This window comes from Nycticebus coucang, chromosome Y, assembly GCF_027406575.1.
Source record: "Nycticebus coucang isolate mNycCou1 chromosome Y, mNycCou1.pri, whole genome shotgun sequence".
Lineage (NCBI taxonomy): Eukaryota > Metazoa > Chordata > Mammalia > Primates > Lorisidae > Nycticebus > Nycticebus coucang.
The window spans coordinates 31,945,249-31,963,186 of NC_069805.1; the positions used below are offsets into that span (position 1 = coordinate 31,945,249).

Consider the following 17,938-nt stretch of genomic DNA (forward strand, 5'->3'; position numbering starts at 1 on the left):
GTTTGGTTGGTGAGCGGTCCTGATAAATCCTGTTGTCAATTGCAGGAAGCAAAAGTTCATGTCTCTGTCCTGACCTGGTTAAATTATGGAAAGGGAGTTCAGTATAGTCCAGCTACCATGCATGTTCATAGATATAGATATAGATATATAAAACCTTTTTATGTTTCTACCATCATGATTTGACTTTTTAAAAAGCTGCCTTCATGGGTGGCGCCTGTGGCTCAGTCGGTAAGGCGCCGGCCCCATATGCCGAGGGTGGCGGGTTCAAGCCCGGCCCCGGCCAAACTGCAACCAAAAAAATAACCGGGCGTTGTGGCGGGCGCCTGTAGTCCCAGCTACTCGGGAGGCTGAGGCAAGAGGATCGCTTAAGCCCCAGGAGTTGGAGGTTGCTGTGAGCTGTGAAGCCACTGCACTCTACCGAAGGCCATAAAGTGAGACTCTGTCTCTACAAAAAAAAAAAAAAAGCTGCCTTCATATTTCTTGTTTTTGCAAAATCAGAAACCCACCTTTGGGTTTAGCTTTTCAAACTTGATATTTTGTTTTGTTTTTTTTGCAGTTTTTTTTGGCTGAGGGTGGGTTTGAACCCACCACCTCCGGTACACGGGCTGGCGCCCTACTTCTTTGAGCCACAGGCACTGCCCTCAACCTTGATATTTTCATAATAGTTTTGTCACAGGTTTCTCTGCCGTTAACTATTTTTAATAACATGATTTAAGATATTTTATAATGAAAGTTGAACATACCCTCAGTAGTACAATGAAGTTGATGTACCTATCGCTCAGCTTTCGTAACCATCAATACTAACAATGCCTTACTAGTTCACATCCCTGTTCCCCTTTCTTCTGGTCTTACTCTCGCCACCTGCTTTATTGTGGAAGAATTTGAAACAACCCCCAGACCTCATGTTGTTTTGATATCAAATATTTCAGTATGTATCTTGTAAAAGTACTTTATAAAAATATGTCACAATGTCATTATTTGTAGTATTGAATGCAGATAGAATTAGCTGTTTAATATTATCTGGAATCAAGTCCATTTTCAGAACTGTCTGATATCCTAAAAGGGGAAGTTAGAGACAACAGGCCACCTGATTTAATTCACGCTCAACTCCCTTCTCTTTTGTCACAGGGGCTGGGGACATGAGGGCTTGATGGGGGTTGCTGTGTACTTTATGATTCTCCACAGCTGGGGCCACCCATTTCTGGGTTTCTCAATTATTTTGAAGCTGTGAGTGATCCCTGAGTTTGGGGATGACAGCTTGATCCCTTTCTTTGCAAGTGTTCCATTTGACCTTTTCTGTAATGGGTTTTCCATCCACTTACTGTTCATTAAGGAGACCCATTATTTCATTAGGGATTCCAAAGTGATTTTCTGATTCTGTCATTTCCTTTGCACTATTGAGCTGGAACTTTTTCATATTAAAAACTTTTCTTTTTCACTAGGTATGTGTTATTACCCTGAAATACAATTCATACTGGAAAGACAGGACAAATACTTTATTATTTCTTCTTCCCTTTAGTTAGAAATGATGAGTGCCCGAGCATTCTCTGGGGACATCCAATATTTTATTTTCCTATTCCTTTTAAGGTATTAAATATTTTTAAATCAAGTAAGTCATTATTATTTCCATAATGGCATGATTTTAACAGCTGTATAGTTAGCCACCAAGTATTTAAAGCTAACTTTTGCTCTTTAAACTATGTCTTTATTATTGGGCATTTTAGCTTCTTTTAATTTTCTTGTTATGAATAATCCATTTATTACTATGCCAGGAACTGTGCTAAGTACTTCATAGCACTATCTCATTTAATTGTTACAATAATCCTGTGGTACATCACTCTTTGACTATACCTCCAAGTACTTACCTGGAGTAGCTTTTGCAAAGTTGAATTTCTTGGGGAAAGAGGTAAGTTTTTGAAAGATCACTGACACACACTGCCAGGGTTTTCCTTTAGGTTTCTTTGGCAGTGTTGATGTCTACTTGTGGGTTATTGGTTGCTTTAAATCCAGATTGAAGAATATCAAAGGGGAAAAAATTGGTAAACTCACTGCTGATTTGGTGGGTTCTCTGAATGCTCATCTTCTTCAGTCTTCCTGCTGTTCTTCAGGGTCTTCATGGAGCAGCCCTGGGTGCTCTGTCAATGTCTGGAGTCACTTTTTCCTTGCTCTGTTGGTTGATGCACCCACAAAGGTTTGCTGTTTCAAGGAAAGGGGTAGGATTATAGGAGAGAATAGAGAAATAGTTGAGAGAAGAAGCCAGTGTTCTTCAACCTTTTTTTATCTCCTGGCAGACTTGAATCTATAGTTAAACTTTCACAGCACACTTAAATTATGTCAATCAAGAACAAATAAAAGAATATTCTTATTGTGCTTTGAACTTTTTTCAAAAATAATTTAACTAAGCCAGGCTCAGTGACTCATGCCTGTAATCCTAGCACTCTGGGAGGCTGAGGTGGGTGGATTGACTGAGCTCAGGAGTTTGAGACCAGCCTGAGCAAGAGCATCACCCTGTCTCTAAAAAGTAGCTGTGCCTTACGGTGGGCACCTACAATCCCAGCTACTTGGGAGGCTGAGGCAGGAGGATTGCTTGTGCCCAAGAGTTTGAGGTTGCTGTGAGCTATGATGCCATGGCACTCTACTAAAGATGACAGAGACTCTATCTCAAAGAAACATAATAATTTAACTAATGATCTTTAAAAATTTTGTGGAATATCTAGTACCCTCTCATGGCACACAAGGTGGAAATCACTGGAATAAGCCATGGGATCAGCCAGAAAGCAGTTGTACACTGACATTTTGGGTAGAGAATCCAGTAAAGGAATGATGAGAGAAAATGGTCAGATAATTAGGGAAAATAGGAGAAGGGAATATTATGGAAATGAGAGGAAAGTGCTTTTGGGAGTAGTTAAATGTTATCAGTAGCATGTTGACCACTAGTTTCTGTTGTTTTGCAAACATAGGTAGGGTTTTTTTGTTTGTTTGTTTGTTTTTGTTTTGTTTTGTTTTAGAGATAGGTCTTTCTCTGTCACCCAGGCTGGGGTACAGTGGCATGGTCTTAGCTGGAACCTGGAACTTCTACTCAATGATCCTCCTGCCTCATCCTCATGAGTAGCTAGGGCTACAGGTTCATGCCACCACACTGGCTCATTTTTCTTATTTTTTGTAGATATAGGGGTCTTGCTGTGTTACCCAGCCTGCTATTGAACTCTTGGCCTCAAGCAATCCTTATGCTTCAGCCTCCTGAGTTGCTGGGATTAAAGGCATGAGCCACTGTATACAGCCCCAGTTAGTAATCTTGATGTGAAGGGAAGCCTTATGCTAGGACAGTAGCTGGGAGTGGGGAGTCCTACAGGCTCAAGGAAGGGTTTTTATTTAAAGTATGTTTGTATGATCCTAGGAACATTCATGGAAGAGAGTGGTGTTACATTTCAGGGATAGCTAAGGAAGTGAGATCTTGAGCATGCAACAAAAAATTTGATTCAAAACACAGGGGAAAACCTGTTCTTGTTTGTAACAGGGCCAGTTTCCACTGTGAGGAAAATGGCAGAGAAGCCAAGCACAGGTGGTTTTGCATATTTGCAGTTGGTCTATTCTGTTTTCTCAATAAATTATTTTAGAAGATTATGCCCTCATTGGAAAGAGCAAGTCAGTTTGTGAGGATATTATATCAAATTTGTATTGGAGAGTGGGAGCTTAGATGAGGAAGCTGATGGGTGCTGGGCTTCCCTGAGGTGGATAGCTGTGACTGCAAAGTGAAAGCAGGCGACACGCGTGTGCCTGTCTTTTGCAGTGTTCAGCTGCTCAGGTGCAGGCAAAGAGAAAGTGGATGGACAGTTTGAAACAAGTTGTGGTTTCTTCAGACAAAGCTGTTGGAGGGGAGAGGGATTAGGGAATTGAAATGTTTGAAGTGTTTAATTATAGTAATAGAACATGGAAATTAGGCTGGTAAGGAAGGAAATGACAAGGGTGATGGATCATGCAACAGCGGGTAAGGATGACTGATTCAAGGTCAGTGTGGTGGATGGAGCTTTTGAACGGTTTCCAGAGTGAGGGCTTAAAGGATAGAAGGTGGTGGTCCAGAATTAGAGTTTCCATTCAGGCATTTGTACATAGATTGATTCACTGATGATCAACAAAATAGTAGATCATCTACCCTTTGCCTGGTACTCCTGAAGGTCCTGGGTAAAAGATGGTAAACATTAGGGTCTACAGGATTGGAGTTTTCATTCCAGGAGTAGGAGATAGACCATAGGCTCCATTAATTCAAGGGCTAAAGCTTACTGAAGAGTAAGGCTGATAATGGGAGTGAGAGACCAGGGATGGTTTTTTAGAAAGGACAGTTGATCAGGTACTTCTCTCAGTGGAAGTGACAGTTGAGCAGAGGCCTGCATGAGATGGAGGACCCAGGGAGCCATGGAGCTGTCTGGGGAAGAATGTTCTAGTGTGACATGCTGTGAGGTAAGAGTGAGCTCAGTGTGTTTGAGGAGGAGGGGCCCGTGGGCGAGAGCAAGTGTGGAATGAGGGACCGTGGTTGTGAGTGAGAAGTGGGGGCTCCTGAGTCATGGTGAGATTTCTGATTTTACACTGAGGATGACAGAAAGCCTGTGGAGCATTTGAAGTAAGCTTTGAAATCCATCTTCTGGAGGAGGTACAGCTCCTGATAGTGACCAGCTAGAGGATGTGGCATAGGTAGCTCTTTTGGGATGGAGGAAATGCTGGCTAGAGGCAAGGGCTCAGGGTCTGGGACGAGGCATCTCCTGGGTGTTGGTTTGCTCTCTGTGGGGGTGTCAGGGCCACAGGAATGACAGTAGGCGTAGAGGGAGACTGTGGGACTGAGAGTCAGGAGGTGAACTGAAGAGGGTACACATTCTAAGAAGGGAGAAAACTGTGTTAAAATTGTTATGCTCAATATATTCTGGCAAAAAATGATGAATACATGTCACGTTTGACTTCTGCAATTATAAGAGGTGCTCAAAGGGTTGTCATTAGTGTCCAGACACTTTTTTTTTTTTTATTAAACCATAGCTGTGTACATTAGTATGATCGTGGGGCACCATACACTTGGTTCATAGATCGTTTGTCACTTTGGATCACAGCAAACTACTGCTTGAGCAATGGTTTTTTTTTTTTATTTTTATTTTTCTGAGACAGAGCCTCTTTCTGTCACCCTCAGTAGAGTGCTGTGGCATCATAGCTCACAGCAACCTCAAACCATTGGGCTCCAGTGACCCACTTGCCTCAGCCTCCCCAGTAGCTGGGACTACAGCCACGTGCCACAACACCTGGCTAGTTTTTTTCCCATTTTTAGTAGAGACAGGGTCTTGCTCTTGCTCAGGCTGGTCTCAAACTCCTGAGGTCAAGCAGTCCACTTGGCAGGGCCTTCCAGAGTGCTGGGATTACAGGTGTGAGCTGCCGGGCCTGGCTGAAAGTGTCCCCTTATATTGCTACACATGATGTTTCAGTTTCTTCCAGAAGTACCACTGGTGCAGCTGGTTGTCTACCATACACCACATCCTTTAAGGTCCCTAGGTAGAAGTCTTGGGCTGTTAAAACAGGAGAACATGGGGGAAACTACCACACCTCTTTGTCTTATGCACTGTCCTAGCAAATTCTCACCAAAGTCAGCTCTCATGTCTTAGTACTCGTTATAATCTTGGGATGAAAATTTTCCATTTTGAAAAAAAAAAAAAAAAGAAAAAGAAAACTTTCCATTTTGGTGTTTTAAAAATGTGTCATGTACTTGTTCTGCTGACTGCTGTCTCGTGTGCACACTGTTTGGTAGCCCCCTCTGGTGCATTTTGGCTTGATTTGCACTTATACATTTACCCTGTCACACTCATACACAAGCAAGATCCTGTTTCCCTTAGTTTCAGTTCTACATGGTATCTGAGTGGTGGGTTGAACTAATTAGTTTTAGGACTATTCCCAGTCATTCCACAAGATGAATACAATGGATATACTATCATGAGAATACTCACTTGGGGACTAAGGGATGCTTACTTGTTTCCTAGATATTTAGTTCCAGTTAGATGCCAGCAAACTGAATTTCTATACAAGAAAAATCCTTATCCCCCTTGCAATTCCTAGGAGACCAAGGAATATTCTGTAAAGACTTGAAAGATTGGTGACAATAGAGGCTTTTCTTGTCCTGCTTTTTCACTCCAGATATGAAAGATGAGTTTTTAGATTAGTTTTGTTTTACAGACAGAAATAGAAAGAGACATAAACACTGCATGACCAGTGTCCTGATAGAAGGAAACATTCATACATTTGAAATTTAGTGGTTGTAACTAAAATATAGACCTGGCCTGGTTTTGCACAGCCCTAAGCTAAGAAAGGTTTATACATTTTCAAAGTTGTTCAAAACCAAACCAAACCAGTGAAAAAGATGCAAAGGAGACCTTATATGGCCCACAAAGCCTAAAATACTTATGATTGGGCCCTTTGCATAAAACGTTGGATGGTATAAGACTGGTATTTCATTTCTAGTTCTGACCACGATGGGAATGAATCTATCACAGCATTGCATTCATGCAGAAACCCTAAAGTCACGTGTGGAGTTTACATGAGCAAGTAGTCAGGGTTGCAATACAGATGGCAGCCATCAGTGGGGTTATGTTTTAGTGGGGAACGGAAACATTAAGAAAATTATTGCATAATTAATTAATTAATAAAAATAAGTAAGTATACAAAGCAGCGGTGAAGGATTCCAAGAGTGTGGAAGGAGATAACTAAAGGCTCTTTTGGATGAGTGTCGTTAATCTAAATTTTAGATTAGAATCTAGAATCTAATTAGAAGGAAGTGTACCGACAGGGCAAAAAGTGAGGAACACTTGTGGCCCCAGATGGAGCCCTAGAAATTTTCTTTTTCTACTGCCTTAGTTTATGAACATGGAAACCAACTTCATAAATTTCTGAAGGTTAGAGACATAGTGGTGTCAAAACTGGATTAGGGATAGAACCCATGGCTAACAATAGAACCAACTGGTGACCAGTAAAATGCTGATGCCCGGGCCCCACTGCCAGCAATTCTGTCCTCCCTCGCCAGTCCTTAGGTGCAGGGAAGATTGATAACCCTTGGTCTAGGTGGACCCAGGTCCCCTGGGGTCCTCAGCCACTGTCTTCTCATTGTGCCTCTCTTTAAGGAAAATAATTGCAAACTTACATTTGGACCTAGAGTTATATTTCCAAAGAACATACAGGAAAAATTTTAGTTTTTCTGTCACTTCTCTTTTCAGGCGACTGTTTTTGCTGGACCGCCCTCCTCACCTCTCACGGGTTAGTGCCTTTGCCGGTCACCCCAATTCCTCATTCTCTGTCCCCTCCCAAGGTCCAGACCTGAGATTGTGAATGTTAGTCCCTGAAATTTCTGAGCCAGAATGGTTGCATGGTGGGTAACTAAATGCTTCCTTAGAAAATCATCTGCAATTAAATCCAGAAAGGTTTAACCTTTTGGATCCCAAGTTAAATCCAGAAACCCTGTATTTAACCAAAATAGTGGTTTTACCAATTAAATCCAAAAGGGAGCTGGGTACCGTGGCAAATGCCAGTAGTTCCAGCTGCTCCTGGGGCTGAGGCAGGAGGATCACTTGCGCCCAGGAATTCAAGGCCAGCCTGGGCAACATAGCAAGACCTCCCATCTCAAAAAACACAAACAAACAAACAAATACCTCCCTCCCACCCAAACTATCCAAAAGGGTTGGGGGGTTTCTTTGTTGGAAGATTACAGCCCCTAATGTGGCCCATTTTCTTTTGAGGCAGGGGGCTTTGGCAGACAGGAGAGCAAACCAGATCTCCCTTCCCTCTGTGACATCTCTGGTCACAGACTGCAGCGTCTTCTGCAAGGTTTCCAGGCTTGCTGTTGCAGTCAGTCACCATGGAAACGGTGTTGCTCCCCGGCAGTGTTTACCAGGCCTTCTTCCTCTGGGAGAGCCGGAGCCGGGGACCTGCCAAAACTCCCTCTAATGACTGTGTTTCGTCCTTAGGGCGAACTCTGTTGGAGAGTATTTATGGGCCTCCAGAAGAAGCAGAGAAGTTTTGCTCTCAGATCATTGCCATGGGCCTTCTTCTTCCTTTTAGTTACTGCTTCAGGGAACTGTGTAATCAGAATGCCCAGTCAAGTTCAGCTCCATTTGGTGTAAGTAGGGATGTTTTCTTCTGTCTGTGAGGCAGATTTCTCCCACACAGCAGCTGTGACGGACATCTGCCAATCACACTGTGATATCCAAGTGACATGAATGTGAGCCGTCCTCCTCCCAGCCACTCGGTAGCTCAGGTGTCTGTTTCTATACTTTTTTTTGTTTTTGTTTTTTGGACTGGAGTGTTAAGTATACTTGCCAAACCTCTTTTCTTAACAATAGGCTAGATAATCTAGTCCGCTTTAATCATTGGTGACTTTAAAGTGGCTCTAAGTCCGTATTTATGACTTTCCTTCAGAAGTGGCTCCATGCAGCCCCAGGTTTCCAGGGGCCCTCAAATGCTACTTTGGTGCATTCCTAACTCGTGTGTGCTGTATGTTGATGTGAAGCAGCATCGTCTGCTTTCTCCCCCCCACCCATTCACCAAGAGAGTTAATGTTGTGCTTCAGTAATTCAAAAGGCATATTCATATTTCATAATGAATATCGGCACTAGTGGATTATCATTTTCAAACCAGAGCATTGCTAATCATTCTCAGGTATGTGGTACATGTGTGACCTTGGTTGTGATAAGCAGGCATCTAAAACTAAGATACCGACTTGGCACCATGGCACAGAGTTTATGGTGCCAGCCACATACATTGAGGGTGGTGGGTTCAAACCCAGCCCAGGCCAGCTAAACAACTGTAACAACAACCACAAAAATAGCTGGGCATTATGGCGGGTGCCTGCAGTCCCAGCTACATGGGAGGCTGGGGCAAGAATATCATTTAAGCCCAAGAGTTTGAGGTTGCTGTGAGCTGTGATGCCACGGCACTCTACCAAGGGCCACTCAGTGAGACTCTGTCTCGAAAAATAAATAAATGAATAAATAAATAAATAAGTAAACAAACATAAAATCTAGATACCTCATATGTAAGAATTCACATATGAATTTCTGTTGAGAACATTAAAGATCTGGTTGATTCACTTGTACAGAGCTCAGGATTTATGAGTATTTGGGAGTAATGGGTTCTTCTCTTAATTGGTGCCAACTGCACTCTCTTCCCTGGTAAGCCTTCTTTACTCTACATGCTGTCATTCAAGGAGTCAGATAATAGAGTTTTGAAAGACAATAAAAATGCTCATCATCCTTAATCATCGGAAAAATGCAAATCAAAACTACTTTGAGATATCATCTAACTCCAGTAAAATTAGCCCATATCACAAAATCCCAAGACCAGAGATGTTGGCGTGGATGTGGAGAAAAGGGAACACTTCTACACTGCTGGTGGGAATGCAAATTAATACATTCCTTTTGGAAAGATGTTTGGAGAACACTTAGAGATCTAAAAATAAATCTGTCATTCAATCCTATAATTCTTCTACTAGGTATATACCCAGAAGACCAAAAATCACATCATAACAAAGATATTTGTACCAGAATGTTTATTGCAGTCCAATTCATAATTGCTAGGTCATGGACAAAGCCCAAATGCTCATCGATCCATGAATGGATTAATAAATTGTGGTATATGTACACCATGGAATATTATGCAGCCTTAAAGAAAGATGGAGACTTTACCTCTTTCATGTGTACATGGATGGAGCTAGAACATATTCTTCTTAGTAAAGTATCTCAAGAATGTCTATTTCCTTGAGATACATCTTTAATTATCAGAGAATTGCAAATCAAAACTACTTTGAGAAATCATCTAACTCCAGTGAGACTAGCCTATATCACAAAATCCCAAGACCACAGATGTTGGCGTGGATGTGGAGAAAAGTGCAACACTTTTGCACTGCTGGTGGGAACGCAAATTAATACATTCCTTTTGGAAAGAGATATGGAGAACACTTAGAGATCTAAAAATAGATCTGCCATTCAATCCTGTAATCCCCCTTCAGGGCATATACCCAGAAGACCAAAAATCACACCATAACAAAGATATTTGTATCAGAATATTTATTGCAGCCCTATTCATAATTGCTAAGTCATGGAAAAAGCCCAAGTGCCTATCGATCCACGAATGGATCAATAAATTGTGGTATATGTATACCATGGAATACTATGCAGCCTTAAAAAAGATGGAGACTTTACCTCTTTCATGTTTACATGGATGGAGCTGGAACATATTCTTCTTAGTAAAGTGTCTCAAGAATGGAAGAAAAAGTACGCAATGTACTCACCCTTATTATGAAACTAATGTAGGACCTTCACATGAAAGCTATATCCCAGTTATAACATAAGAATAGGGAGAAAGGGGAAAAGGAAGGGAGGGAGGGGGAAGGAGGGGGATTAATGGGATTACACCTGGGGTGCAACTTACAAGGGCATATGTGAATCCTAGTAAATGTGGAATGTAAAGGTCTTAGCAAAATAACTAAGAAAATGCTACAAAAGCTATGTTAACTAATGTGATGAAAATGTGTCAAACGATCTATGAACCAAGTGTATGGTGCCCCACGATCATACTAATGTACACAGCTATGGGTTAATAAAAAAAAAAAATAGGGCGGCGCCTGTGGCTCAGTCGGTAGGGCGCCGGCCCCATATACCGAGGGTGGTGGGTTCAAACCCAGCCCCGGCCAAACTGCAACCAAAAAATAGCCCGGCGTTTTGGCGGGTGCCTGTAGTCCCAGCTACTCGGGAGGCTGAGGCAAGAGAATCGCTTAAGCCCAGGAGTTGGAGGTTGCTGTGAACTGTGTGAGGCCACGGCACTCTACCGAGGGCCATAAAGTGAAACTCTGTCTCTACAAAGAAAAAAAAAAAAATCTCAAGAATGGAAGGGAAAGTATCCAATGTACTCAGCCCTACTATGAAACCAATTTATGGCTTTCATATGAAAGCTATAACCTAGTTGTAACTTAAGAACACAGGGAAAGGGGAGAGGGAAGGGAGGGGTGAGGATGGATGGAGGGTGATTGGTGGGATTACACCTACGGTGTATCTTACAAGGGTACATGTGAAACTTAGTAAATGTAGAATATAAATATATTAACACAATAACTAAGAAAATGCCAGGAAGGCTATGTTATCCAGAGTGATGAAAATATGTCAAATGGTCCATAAAACCAGTGTATGGTGCCTCATGATCGCATTAATGTACATAGCTATGATTTAAAAAAAAAAAAGAAAGAAAGAAAATGAACCTGGGCTGATGTCAAGGTGTTATTATGGCAGTGGATGATAAAGTGTCTCTATGTACCTGTTGGTTTTTTCCTTTCCTTTACATATTATGACCTGCAGCCTTTCTCAGTCTCTCTTCAGTATTAAGAGAAATCACATCAAATATTCTGAGATCTTCTTGATACTTCCCAATTGAAAGAAAATCCTCCAGGTTGTGCTGTGACTGGTGAAACTTTCTTTCTGATATTTAAATCTTTTTCCTGCCATAATTTTTCTTAAAGACATGGCAGCTAATCACAGAGGCTAGATAGATATTTTTCTCCTATGGGAAGAATTGGATTGTTTAATTTTTTCCCTCCTGTCTCCTCTATGAGGAGGCTGAATTATTGAAGAGAGGACTTGGGGATGATGGTAGTTTAAGTTTTATACAGCTGTATTTTAGAAGATGCATCAATTTGGCAAATTGGAATTATAATTAAAATACAGTATATACAAAGCCAATATAGTATAGACTAGCCATGTCTAGCACTGGATTTTTGATTAAAAAATATTCCTAGATTAACTGTGTTTTCCTTCCTTAAAGCCCAGAGGTAAACAGCCTTTTTAGTCTGTAAGTGTGGAATTGTAATAAACTTAAAGATTAGGGTAATTGCATTTCTCCTCTCTCTTATTAAAAAACAAAATTAGCTAACCATTTTTATTTTTTTAATACTTCTCTTCTAGTATCAACCCTGTGTTAGAGAGACTAGTAAATCTTCCCAGCCATGTTATTTTGTGCAGCAGGGTGTGGCTTGGAGAGTGAAAAGCAAACAATTAATAAATAAAAGTCCTTCTAATGTTGTAGGAGGGAATTTCCACAGAATGGGGAATTTTTTCCATCTACTTGATGTGATGGCATTTTCTCCTTCCTATTTGTTGGCTGTGGTCTAACTTCCCTATTCTTTCCTGCCAAAGTGACCAAAATAAAGGAGAATTTTTTTTTTTTTTTTTGAGACAGAGCCTCAGTATGGCACCCTCGGTAGGGTGTTGTGTCATCACAGCTCACTGCAACCTCAAACTCTTGGACTCAAATGGTTCTCTTGCCTCATCCTCTCAAATAGGTAGGACTACAGGTGCCTGCCACAATGCCCAGCTATTTTTTGTTGCAGTTGTTATCGTTGTTATAGCTGGTCAGACGGGGTTTGAACCTGCCAACTTCGGTATATGTGGCTGGTGTTGTAACCACTGTGCTATAGGCACTGAGCCTAAAGGAGAAATTATTAAAGGTACCATCGTAAGAAATGTTATTCCATACATTTAAGTAGCAGTTCAGTAATGGAACTGTGTCGATCCGATGCAAACTCCAGTAGTTTCTTTAAAACCCACAGGTGGTAACGATATAACAATATAGAGGGTTATGAGGAGTGAGGTATCACAGGGATGGGAGAGAATGTGCTTCTCTATGGGGAGAGAAATTTTTGATAATTAGTCTCTCTGCTGATTTCCAGAAAATAGCTGTTGTGGACATTTCTAATCAACAGATTCTCTTAAACTCGGTTGCCCTTCGAGACAGAACCCCCTGTGGGAATAAGCTCATAGCTGGCACCCTTCCTAGCCCTCACTTTTCCACTTTGTTCCCTACTCTAACAGCACCCTCTCCTCTTACCTCCCTGCTTTCTCCCTCCTTCTCTGGGCACTTAACACGTATAATTAGAGCCATAAAGGGTTTTGATTTGGGGCTCTTACTGATGCAGTTGAGGGATTAGCCTATTTCAGTCCACCCTTTTGATTTTAGTTCCACGTTATTTGTATACATTTTTAGGGTCTAATATTTTTCTTTGTAGAGTGCTGTAGAAAATATGAAAGGACTTCACATTTTCTTTTATTATACATTTTAACTTCATTAAAGTTTCAAGAACTTTCGAAGACTAAGATGGCTTTGAGTGATCATGTTAATTTATTCACAGATGTTTACCACATGCCTTCTGCTCACCAGCTAACGTATTAGGCTTTGCAGAGACACAGTGAATGATTTAGTGTGTTCTTTTGGAATGTACGTCCTATGCAGGGTAGGAAGACACAGATATAAAACAAAAGCATAAAAGCTAGGCGCTGTTTACATAGATGGAAGAGACAAGGCCATTTTAGGAGGATAATGTTGTAAGAACATAACTCATTCTATACTTTTCTTGAATGAAATTATAACTACTTAGAAAACTAATATGTAGTAACTAGCTTATTGCCTGGCAAACATTAGCTTTTGCCTTTTTATAAGTGGAATGGCATTGACTTTACTATTAGGGTCATGATATTTAACATATTAACTGCCATCTGAGTTGTATAAAATTGATGCTAGATTTGAGCCCATGCCTCATGAAGCATATATAACTCACACATTTCTTAGCCTAATAAAACACCATAGCCCCAAGGGAAAAAAAAAATTTCTAGTGTTGGAGTCAATGTGTTAACTTTTTTTTTAGCCATCAAAAGGTATGACTTTTATAAAAATAGAATAAAAGTTGAGCTCCCTTAAGGGCCTAATGACAACATCTTAACATCTCTTTCCATTTCTGTGACTGATCTGGGGGCCCAGAAACTACCAGTGTACCTCCTTTTCTCTGGGAGTTTCCTCATATTTGCCTTTTACTTTTTTTTTAGGGGGTGAGTGGGTGGGTGCTATATCTTAATATTCTAAGCTAGATCTATACCAAAGCTAGCAAGGAAAAACACAGGGATAATACTACTGATTTCTTCCTGGTAGACTGTGGTATAAATTGTAGATCATGTTTTTTTTCTTTTTTCCCTGTGGTCTGAGAAAATACTTTTTTTGCTACAGGAACCTAGTGTAGTTATCTCTCTCATGCTTTCATTTATAACATGTTCCCTTTTTGGGGGTCATATTCATTAGCAGCTGTTTTCCAGCCAATCACACTTATCTTACTCACTTGTTGATTATCCATTAACAAACTCTTTTAGGATTTCTTTAATCATACCTGTGGCAGATCACATTATCCATTTATATCACCAGGAATTAAGCAAGTTTACTTTTCAGGGGGATGTGGTCGTATGTTTAATCCTTCATGAACTTACCTTAAGTGTCTGTATAATCGGGTATTATTTTTGGATGCTGATCTGCTGCTTTTATAAATATACGGTGATCCCCATCCTTACCAGATAGTCAAAAGCTCCTTGGTGTATATGTCAGTAGACATATGTTTTGGTGAGCATGTGAGTGAAGCTAAAGACAAAGATCTTGAACGTGTTAGAAGATAGGTCACTGATCCAACCCAGCTGCAGTCTCTCTTAGAAAACTAATGAAATGTACTCTAGTTGTTGTCACCATAGACAGAAAGAAGACTTAAGGGAACAAACAGATATTTATATTTGAGTTCGTTATTTTTTTTTTTCAGAGCTGGAAGAGTACATAGATCCTATTCAGTCAGGCCCACGCAATCTTTTCCTGAGAAGCAGTAAAAGCCTTGTCACATCTTTTAGCTCCAAGAGAATATACTTTCATACTTATGTATGTGTATATTTTGCGGTATATTTATTTTTTAAATGTTATGGTGGACAGCATCAACTCTCAAACAGTTGTTGTTGTTGTTTTAAAGGTGGTCTTATAATAAAATAATAATTTTCAGACCAGTGTTTAAAATTATTTTAGTTGACATTTCTATTCCTTGCAGACATCTTTGTAATTGCAACGTAGAAGTCCTCAGTAAAATATGAGATTTTGTTTACAAACGTTCATATTAGCTGTGTTGACCTGCAGTGTTTTGTGTTTGCTGATGTCATTATTGCATTATTGACATTGCTCTTGCCTTGGGTGCCTGGGCTATCACAGGTGAGGATTTAGCTGCGTTATATCCCTACCTTATCCTTCTCCATTTCTTCCTATATAATGAATATTGCTCTTCCTAGTTTAAATTTTATAATTCTTCTTTGAAATTTAAAAACTATGCTTATGACTTTTTTCTTTTGTTCATCAACTTTAGATATTATCTCTTGCTGCCCCACCCACCTTATAAAATCAGACTCTCAGTGCCTCTGCCTATTCTGAGCACTGTTTATCTCCCTGCTTCTACCACACACATTATATTTTTGTGGTATACTTTTCATGGTAATGTTTCATCTGTAGGTTCATATTAAGAGCTTGGAAACATATGGACGCTGTGTAAACACCACATGGCAGAGGTAGACAGTGTGCTCTGATTTTGTTTGCTGCTACCAGTATCACAGCCCTCATGCCACCTAAACAAGGATTTCCCTGGGTCAAGGTCAAATGGATTTTGTGTTTTTAATAAATAATCATGTGCTTAAAAGTATCCCATTACTTCTTATGATTCTTTTATTTTGGGAGAAGAAACATGAGCCCCCTCCCCATATTCTCAGTATCTTTGACTTTTCAACTAATTCTTGCCATTCTGACTTCATCTACTAATTTAGACTGGGTTCTTGGTATTTGACTATGACTTCCATAGTTATAAATGGAATTTATCACTGTTTGAAATTTTCTTTCAGCTCCTCCCTTCTGTGAGCTCCCCTGTCCCCCTTCTCCAACCTTCCCAGGAACACAAAGATGAAAAGAAAGCCTCTATTCCCAACTGGCTTGCAGTCTGCTTTTATGAAATTAGACATGAAGATAAATTAGTGAAGCTTAAAGGCTGAAGTGGGCTTTATCGTCAAACTGTCCTAACTGTCAAACTTTAGGTAAATGGCTTAATTTCTCAAAGTTTGTTTTCTTAAGTAAAATTCAGGATAATATGGTAGTTTATTACTGAAGGGAAAGTGTGAATACAAACAAAGCATTTTGTACAACATGTGTAAATAATAAGTGCTCTGGGTATGTTAACTATACCACAGGTCATAAACATTTTTGAAGTCCATGTGGAGACACATACAGTAGAAGGATCAAAGGGGAAGAATTTACTAGGTTTCCTTGGTATCTCAGGTGATAATACATGGGGCAAGACTTGAGGAACAAGTAGGAGTTGGCTGCAGGAGCAGCCGTAAGCAGAGAAGTCTATGTACCAGGCAGCACATATAAAGGCATGAAGATGCGTGTGAGCATAATTTATAAGTATTTATGGAATGTACGTTGGGAGAACGATGGGTGGAAAGGAGGGCAGACATGGAAACAAAGCCATATATCTCACTCTGAAGAATTTTGAGCCATAAACAGTTTGGCATTTATAAAATATCACTCTGGTAGCAGAGTGGAGAATGGGTTGAAGAAAACTGAAATTAGCTTCTGGGTGATCAGAAATGTCTAAAGTGAAGCATAGGCAGTGGGATGCAAAGAGATGGCTATGGGGAATATATAGGATTTAGAATTAATGAGGCTTGCCATTTGGATGGTTGTGGGGAAGGAGAGTAGATGATTTCCTTGGGGTTCTGATTTGTATCTCTGAGATACTCTGAGTCAGGATGCTAAAGAGGAAGCAGGTTTTGGAGAATATAGTTCTCTTTTGGACATCTAGAATTTGTGATTCTTTGTGACTTCACACTGGCAATTCCTAGAGGGCAAGGGAACTGATATTCCTGGCATAGACCATGGGTTATATGCTGAAAATAAAAGCAAATAAATCTAATAAATTAAAAGCAAGTCAACAAGTCAAAAGGTTGAAGTTTGTAAAGACAGGGTAGAATGAATAGGTGTGGTGAGACTATAGAGAGAATTAATTCATTAGAGATCGTGCCTGAGGACAGAATATTGTGTTTGAGATTTCAGAGGTGGAGGGGTTCTCGAGTCCATAGTCCAGTCTGTGGTGGAGGGGAATGCCCTTACTGTTAGTACAGAGAATCTCAGAATTTTGGCTGGGGCTTAATTCCCACAGGTTTGTGGGAGATTTGGTATGAAGAAGAAGACACAGGACCATATGATCAAGTCCTTGGTGAGTGAAGGCTGTGCCAAGGATGTCTGTAATGTCTGTGACCTGAAAGGATGCTGGTGAGACTCCTGTGTTTTACACTCTTCAAAGGTAGCGAGTGTTTTGCACAGGGTGGACTTTGAATCTCATCTGATTATGTAGGGCTAGGTAATAAAGCCACACTGCATGAGAGGGAATCGAGAAAGTCACGGTTCAGGTTCAGTCCTTACTTGGATGAATGATCTTATTGGGCTTTTCATCGCCTTCTTGGGTTTGCCAGTTACTGATCTTCAGTCCAGGTTCCTCTGTATAGTCCAGTGGTTCTCAGTTCAGGGTCATATTGCCCTCCAGGGTACCCTTGGCAATGACCGAAGGTACTTTTGGTTGCCACAGTGCAGGGGAGGGGTGCAACTGGGTACACAATTGCATCTCTGAGATACTCTGAGTGGGTACACACCCAGGGCAAAGCCAGGCATCATGCCATTCACAGGACGCCTCCCTCTCTCCCCCAGGAGTTAACCCATACCAGATGCCAGTCACAGTACCAAGGTTGAGAAACCTCACAATGTAAAAACATCCGATCACATCATTTTTCTAAATAAAACTTTGAATGGTTTCTCTGTCAAAATAAAGTCCAAATTCTTTGTACCTCCGTGGCCTTCCTCCTACCTTTCAACACTTTCCTGCTTCTGAAGCTCATGACTCACTTCCCTTTCTACTACCCTGACATCTTTTCCCAAACTGAAGCATTCCAGCTGTGCTTTCTCTTACCTGCAGGGCTCCATGGGCATGGCTGCTTCTGCTCCCAACTGTTACTTCTCGGTTAAATTCCACTTTTTCATA

At 40.7% G+C, this 17,938-nt stretch overlaps 1 pseudogene; it reads left to right on the top strand.

Moving 5' to 3' along the window:
- LOC128579060 (formin-2-like) overlaps window positions 1-17,179 on the top strand; it is a 53,435-nt pseudogene extending 36,256 nt beyond the window's left edge.
- Window positions 17,180-17,938: the final 759 nt, after the last annotated feature.